The sequence below is a fragment of the Populus euphratica genome, unplaced genomic scaffold (assembly GCF_000495115.2).
Source record: "Populus euphratica unplaced genomic scaffold, PopEup_1.0 scaffold112.1, whole genome shotgun sequence".
Classification (NCBI taxonomy): Eukaryota; Viridiplantae; Streptophyta; class Magnoliopsida; order Malpighiales; family Salicaceae; genus Populus; species Populus euphratica.
This window is the reverse complement of record NW_011499997.1, coordinates 352,089-360,524: the sequence shown is the minus strand read 5'-3', so window position 1 is coordinate 360,524 and position 8,436 is coordinate 352,089.

Below are 8,436 nucleotides of genomic sequence, written 5' to 3'. Positions count from 1 at the left end.
TATGTTATTATAAAACATGCTTTAGTTAAGGAGTTATTGATACTTCAAGTGCAAAATAATGATATAAAACCATGATAAAAATGCACTTTTAAGTACTAATCATGAAACAGGGGGCATCTTGTGCCCTCATAATGGACTAATACATGTTGCTAATTATGCCATGCTTTCGGCCATACCGCCCCTCACTATCCCCAGCCTCAGAACTTAGGATATAGATAATAGCCTAGTGTGAATCTGACGCTATGTAATGTTTCTTCACAAGTACTATCGATTGGCTTTGAACATCGGTGCTAATAAACACATTACACCTGATTTTGCAAATCTAACAAGATTAGAACCATATTTTGATAATGATCATTTGCATGTTGGTAATGGTAAAGGACTTCCCATATTTAGTACTGGTCATACTAAAATACATACACTATATCACACTTTCATTTTGTGTGATGTTCTTCATGTCTCACATATTACAAAACCTCTGCTTTTTGTTCAGAAATTCTATTTTGATAACAATATTTATTTTAAATTTCACCTATTTGTTTTTTATGTTAAGGATCTCAACACCAAGGCAGACCTTCTTCTCGGTTAGAGTAAAGATGGTCTATATACTTTGAACAAGTCTTCTGTTATGTCAATTCCTCAAGCTTATTAGTCTCTTTGCATATCTGCCTCTACTGATCTATGACATTGTCGACTAGGTTATCCTATTTCTTGTATTTTTAAATTTATAGTTTTGAAAAATAAAATTACTTATAATAACAAACATCTTAATTTTCAATGTCAAACTTGTCCATTAGAAAAGTTATTGCATTTGTCCTTAAGACTTAAAGGTCACAAAACTTTTGCTCCACTTGAATTAATTTTAAATGATGTTTGGGGTCCTGCTCCTCTTTTTCATTTGATGGTTTTTGTTATTTTGTTATCTTTGTTAATGCATACACATAATATATATGGTATTACCCTTTTGTTGTCAAGTCTGATATTTACTCTATTTTTCATCAATTTTAAACTCTCATTGAACGTCAATTTTCACTAAAAATTAAATCTGTTCAAACTGATTGGATTATGAATACAAAAAATCATCCACTTTCTTTTAGATTATTGTTATTCATCATCGTTTGATTTGTCCTCACACTCCTAAACAAAATAACACAGTAGAACACCATCATAGGCATATTATGAAAATCAGACTTACTAATCTAAAATAGTATAAAACACCATTAATATTTTATAATTATGCTTTTGAAACTTCAATTTATGTTATCAATTGCATGCCTACTCTTATCTTCAAAAGAAAATCTCCTTTTGATTATTTGTTTCAACGATCTCCGAATTATCATTTTTTATGTACTTTTGGATGTCTCTCCTTTCTGTTTCTATGCCCCTATCATAATTATAAATTAGATTTTTATTCCTCTCCATGTGTGTTTTTCGGGTATAGCTCCTCTCACTGTGGTTATCGTTGTTTTGACATTGCATTTATATCTCTCATTATATCTATTTTCATGAACATGTGTTTTATTTTTACAGATCTGAATAGATTGCACAATCCTCCTCTCCAACCTCAAACCAATCTATTACTACCCTCTTACCAAATCGGCTATATTCCTTATTGTTTCATACCAATATTAACTACATCAACCACCTTTTTGCCTCTGCCTTCCATCGCCCACCTTTTGTTCACCCACAATAGCCCCACAAATTACCTCTCTCATCACCACATGCATGTTTATCTAACCATTATGCTGTAAGTATAAATAGAAATTCTACTCCTTCTAGTTTGTAGCACGATCACTTTGCTGCTACTAGGTCACCTCATTGCCCTTCCTTTGTTGCTAGCTCTATCTCCACTGCAAGTCCTCTGCCTGCAGTAAACTCTTCCTCTACTTCTCCAGCTAAACTGAATCTTGTGGTTGATTTCTTCTTCTTTTTTTGTTTTATCTATTTCAATAAGATACCACTCTACCATCATCTCTTCCTTCCTCATCATCCATAGTTAATAGATATCTTATGGTCCTTTGTAAGCTGCAACCAAAAATAGCAAATCTAGGTGTTTTTGCTGCCATTGTTACTCCTATATCTCGAGTAATGTCATCTCTTACCTCTGAACCCATTACCTTCTCTAATGCTGATAGGTATGAAGTTTGGCATGATGTTATGCGCGATGAAATTCAGGCATTGTGCTCCAGCTATACCTGGTCTTTAGTTTCTTTTCATCATTTGGTGAATGTTGGTAGTCAATGGGTGTATAGGATTAAGTGTCATGTTGATGGAAACATTGAGCACTATAAGACGCACCTAGATGCTAGAGGTTTTACTCAACAATAAGGCATTGAATACTTTGAAACATTCAGCCTAGTTATTAAGTAGACAATTGTCAAATTAGTCATTTTTATTGCGGTTTTGTGTAACTAGAAGATCCATCAACTTGATATTCATAATGCTTTTCTTAATGGTGTTCTTTTCAAAAAGGTTTACATGAAACAACCTCTAGGTTTTGTTTAATCTACTCTTCCATCTCATATGTGCCAATTACATAAGTTCTTGTATGGTTTAAAGCAAGCACTGAGGGTATGTTACACTCATTTGAGTGATTTTCTGCTCTTTATTGGCTTTCACGGCTCCAAAATTGACATTTTCTGATTTATCATGTCTGTTACTACTAAGATCTTTTATCTTCTGGTTTATGTTAATGATATCCTACTTAAAGGCAACAACTCTACTATACTTCACCGTCTATTACAGTTATTGAGCTCAGAGTTCAAGCTTTGCGACTTAGGTTCAATTCATTATTTTATAGGTTTTGAAATTCAGTCCATTGGTTTAGGTTTGATGCTCTAACAACACAAGTATATTCTTGACATCCTTACTTGGGCGAGTATGACTTCCTACAAATATGTTAATACTCTAGTCTCTACTTTGAAGGTTACCATACTACCAGATGCCTTGTTTTATGATCCTATACGATTTTGTCAAATCATGGGTTCTTTTTAATATCTCACATTCATGAGACCGGATATCTATTTTGTTGTTAACAAGTCTGTCAGTTTATGTATGCTCCCACAGATTCTCATAGGGTTATCATTAAACGTATTCTGCACTAACTTAAAGGTACGACATCCTATGGCTTCTTTATCACTTGTACTTCCTTTTTTGTTTTACATGGTTTTATGGATGCAGAATAGACAGGTAGTATTGATTACTAAAAATCTACGGGTGGTTACCTTGTTTTGTTTGGTCAGACGTAAATTTTATAGAAATCAAGCAAGTAACGCACAGTTACTCGTTTCTTTACTGACATTGAGTATAAAGCCTTAGCAGATGACACTGTTGAGGTTATCTAACTTTAGTATTTATTAACAGATCTGCAGATTTCATCTACATTTGCTCCTACCATTTGGTGTGATAATCTTGATGCTACTTATCTATTTGCAAATCCTATCTTGCATGCTCGTACTAAACATGTTGAAGTTAATTATTATTTTGTACAAGATCGGGTTGTGAAGAAAGATTCAGTTTTGTTTTATATCTTCTTAAGATCAACTTACGGATGTCTTCACTAAGCCTTTTTTCGTTGCTTCATTTATTGCTTTTCGATTCAAGTTTCGGGTAAATCCTCTACCCTAGACCTGAAGGGCATATTATAGAATATATATAGGAATTACTATAGGATTATTCCAATATTGTAGTTCCTATAGTTACTGTTATATATTGCCTCATACATATAAAAAAGAAAGGTTGACTAAGAGATAATTTAAGTTATTCTATTATTCTCAACTCATACTTATTATATAGAGTTATAAATTCTACTTTAATTATAAAAATATCAAATTGTTCCATTTAAATACATCATGCTTGTAAATAACTATTTTCACTCCCTCTATTTCCAGCATGGGTATTAATGTGCCAAGCAAAATAAAATGGGGCTAAGAGGCCTAATCCAAATTGCCTTGAGGGCACAACATAGGCATCTGAGCATGCTCTTAAGCGTAACCTGACTATAGAAAAACTCGAACTCTTTTTTGCATATATATATATATTCTCCTATACTTTTTTTCATTGTACAAATATTTTTATACATGATCCTATAGATTCTATCACTTTTTTTTACACAAAATCCATAAATTCTACTTGTTTTCATGCCGACATTTTTATTAGACAACCTTCACGACCAATTAGGTACTGTCATCTAAACCAACAAAACTCGCCTATTATTATTTCATAAGAATCTTTCCACGTGGTGGGCAATAAATAGTTGTGACGCTCTACGCCTCTCTCATTAGAAAAGGTAAAGGTAATCTATGCAATGGGTTTTTTTTATAAAATCTCAGGGACTAGAGGGAGAGAGAAAGATCTGAGACTTATACCTCAAATAAACACAATTCATCTTCTTTATTTTTCTAACCTGCTTAACAACTTGGTACAAAAAACTTAAATTGACTTAAACATCAACGCTTTTGTTTTATTAGTTGCCCTATTTGTGGAAACCTGAACAAAAAGCTTGTTTATTACTTTTTAATTTTACTAAAAGAAATTCATAGCTAACAAAACTATAATACATAGAAGACTAATCAATCTCTTTACTATAGGGACTCTAATCCCCCTAGGAATCCAGTAAATCTCTCAACAAGTGCAAGTTCTCAATAACGTTGTTCTTGCTATACAAAATGACTTTGTTATCTCCAATACAATCAGAAAAAAAAAATCAACTTACAATATTAGGTGCACAAAGAAAACTTTAATTTTAGGAAGAAATTGATAAAATAACTTGTCAAGCAGGCACTACACTATAACTCTCCAAATGAGTTATCATTCCCCTAACAAATCCAAGCCACAAGCATGACTATTTCTATCAAACTTCTTCTAAATCTTCTAGTTCATATACTCCCTGTAGTAAAAAATCAGGACACCACAACAAGAGTATACTAATTCATGCATACCACTTCCACCAGGTAGAAGAATCTCCATTTTATAACAAAGTATTACACACTCACCTCTTCAAAAATTGTGTCACTACAAAGGCTAATCTTGACAACTATGATAGCCTTAAAAACTTCAGGAAGCACATACAAAATGTCAGGAGCACCCCGAAGCTAGTGACAGCAAAAAGTGATGCCATGTGAAAGTGTTCCATATAACTTTTCATGGATTTATTACAGTATGATATCCTAACCTTAAACTTAGCTTTATCTTAGGTTTTTCTAATCTCTATGTGAAACTCATTTCTCATTTCAGCACTAGCATCCTTGTCAAAAAAAAAAGCACTACAGAGTTCTTTACCATTACACAATGAGATGATGAAAGCATTAGAGCATATCTCTAGAGATTTAATGAGGAAGTGCTAAGTTTGGAGAATTTGCTTGAACCTATCGCCACTGAAGCCCTAATCAATAAAGTCTACAACTATTCGTGATAAGAAAGGTTATACTCACTCCCTAACAAAAATCTTATTAGGGTTAAATATGTTATAGAAAATTATATTAGAATGGAAGAAGCTAATGTGACTAGACAAGATTACCCACACTTCCATACATGGGCAAAATGTCCACCACACCATTATTCTCCAACAAGAACATCTAGAAGCTAAAAAAAGGCACATTCATAATCGCCTTACATTTTCTAAACACATAACTACACCTTTCACTACCACAAGGACAGAGATATTAACTATGATTAAATGGAAAGAATTTGTTCAATATCTTCCTCCCATAAAAAGTAAGCAAACATAAGGAACCCTAAGAATTTATGTAGATGAGGAACAATATAAACAAATAGGAAGCAATACTTATGATTTAATACATGAGATAAGATAAGATGAATCTCAAAATTATATCCCTATTGTATTTTGAATTTTTAAAAAATATTTCAATTAATGCTAATACTTGTAAATCTCGTCAAGCATTCATGATTATAACTTATGTTAACAACAAATCAAGTTCCTTTCATAGCTCAGGTGTCGGTTATACCATACATTATGGGCTATGAAAGTGCCAAACATTTGTTGTACCAAGTGTTATGTAACATAAATCAAGATTAGTCATTTAACAAGCAAAGTATTAAAGAGTGAACAAGATAGCAAATATAAAACATGTTAGTATCAAACATTAAAGTCCATATTAAGTTTACATTATACTTATTCTTACACCATTAGTGTAACCTTTTCACCTTGACATAATTAACTTAGCTAGACATAATGAAAGAAAGCAAAATAGATAAACAAAATAAGAACATAAAAGTTAACTAAGTAAAGGAAAGGAAATGAAAGGCATAAACTTAATATTAATGAAAACAAAGCATAAAAAATACAAAGAGAGAAAGGAAGAGCATGATCTTGATCTGGAAATCAAGATGCCTAAATGCATGGCAAATGCCTCCTTTTATAGGCCAAAAATGGGAACTATTGATTTGATGACTAATTGATAAGTGGGTGACCAACTTTTGACTTGGTGACAATCCTTATCTTCTCTTGTCTGCCCAAAACGTCATTGATAACGTCAAAATTGGAGCCAGTTGTAAACATGAAAGTTGTAGGCAATTGTCTCAGCTTTCTTGTGTAAAAATTTCAGCTCATTTGGACTTCTAGAACTCTAGATATGGCCAAAATACCGAACAGTGCTCGGGCTGGAAGACAGATTCGGGCTTCTTTGTTGTTGCTACAATTTGGACTTGATAATGGCCTTTTTAGATCTTGGGCTCCATATGAAAGTTGTAGGCCTATGTCTTACCTTTCCATCCATATAAATTGGACCTAAATCTGAGATCTGTAGCTCTAGATATGACCCAATTACCGAACAGTGTTCCGGTTTGGATTGCACCGACATCTCTTTTCTAAGTTTGGCCATCTCTTTATCCTTGCAATTTAAGTTCTTCAAGTCATCAATCAATCCTTTCATTTATGTGATAGGCCTGCATTAAAAATAGACATTTACCATAAATTATAGGTATCTTATATTATTAGATACATTATTATAAAACATATTTTATTTAAGGAGTTATTGATATTTCAAGTGCAAAATGATGATATAAAACCATGATAAAAATGCACTTTTAAGTACTAATCATCTATATCTCCAAAACAAAATGTCTCTATTAATCTTTAGATTCACGTGACTAATTATCTCTAGGTTTGAACAATCAATTGTCTCCAACCTCATGTGACTCAATATCTCTATTGTCTCCAGGTTTATATGACCAATTGTCTCTAAAACACAGATCTTTCTCCATAAACTATTGACAAAAATATTTAGCGTGGTGCATGCTGAAGGTGCATGGCCTAAATATTATCCAAGATAATCTCAGCATTATAGCCTTAGTTTTGTAAAGAAAAAGGGAATGGAACAGGAATATAGTGGAAGAAGATAAGACATTAGTTTAGCGTGGGGAACCTATAAAGAAAGCTTTTAAAAATGAGATTTTAAGGTGGCTAAGTCGCCACCACTCTAGATGCTTTAGAGTATAAACTTAAGTACATCAGCCAAAGCAAACTTTCAAGTATGTGGTGATTTACAAGGCTTATGCTTATGAAAATAGTCATGTTAGCTTGTGGTATTGTCTCCAATTATCTAAGGAAGTCTGAAAAAGGACCAACTACCACCTCCATGTAGTCTAATAACATAATGAAATACTGAAGGATATAACTAGTTAGGTTTTGGGTTTGTTTCTTAAAAATTAGTGGTTCAAGTCTCACAAATTTCAGAACTACTTGAGACTTATATATTTGTTAACTTCAAGGCTCATGAAATTAATTAAAATACACGCAAACTAACTCAAATATCCCCGTTAATCTAAAAATAAATAACATAATGGACAAGGGGATAACAAAGGAAGAATAGTTGAAGAGGGCTACAAAATCAATTCAGATACAATCATCATAGCCCAAGGACTTAATAAGATGAACAAGAATTGGCTTAAAGTCCATTAAATCGAAGTGTAAAATACAATCACTATAGGATGGAATCATCTTCATGATGAATTTTCACTACAATAACCGTCTCATAAATTGAGAATGCCATTATTTCATCGCCAAACATTATAATCTTTCTTGAAAAATGCACTTGTATCCACCCCATTCGTTTATATTCCCTCTTAATGACACTAGAAAGTCAAAACATTTCTATGTACAGCCAAATCAAATGTTGTTCCCAATATAACAAGGCAGAGCTTGAAAGCAAATATCTCAATTTTGTTTCATTCTTACCAACATATCTTATCTTATTTTAAAACATAAAACAACTCAAAACAAATTTTATCTCTTTTTAAATCTTGGTGAATTCTGGATCTCTCAACTAAATTTCACACATGATATTCAAGTTTAATTTGGTTCGTTCTATTCCTTGAGTAATGTTTTTTTTGTGTTTTTTTATTTAATTTCATCCTTCAATACTTGATTTATTAGAGATTAGACTTCATAATTTATTATTATCTCAGTCTTATAAC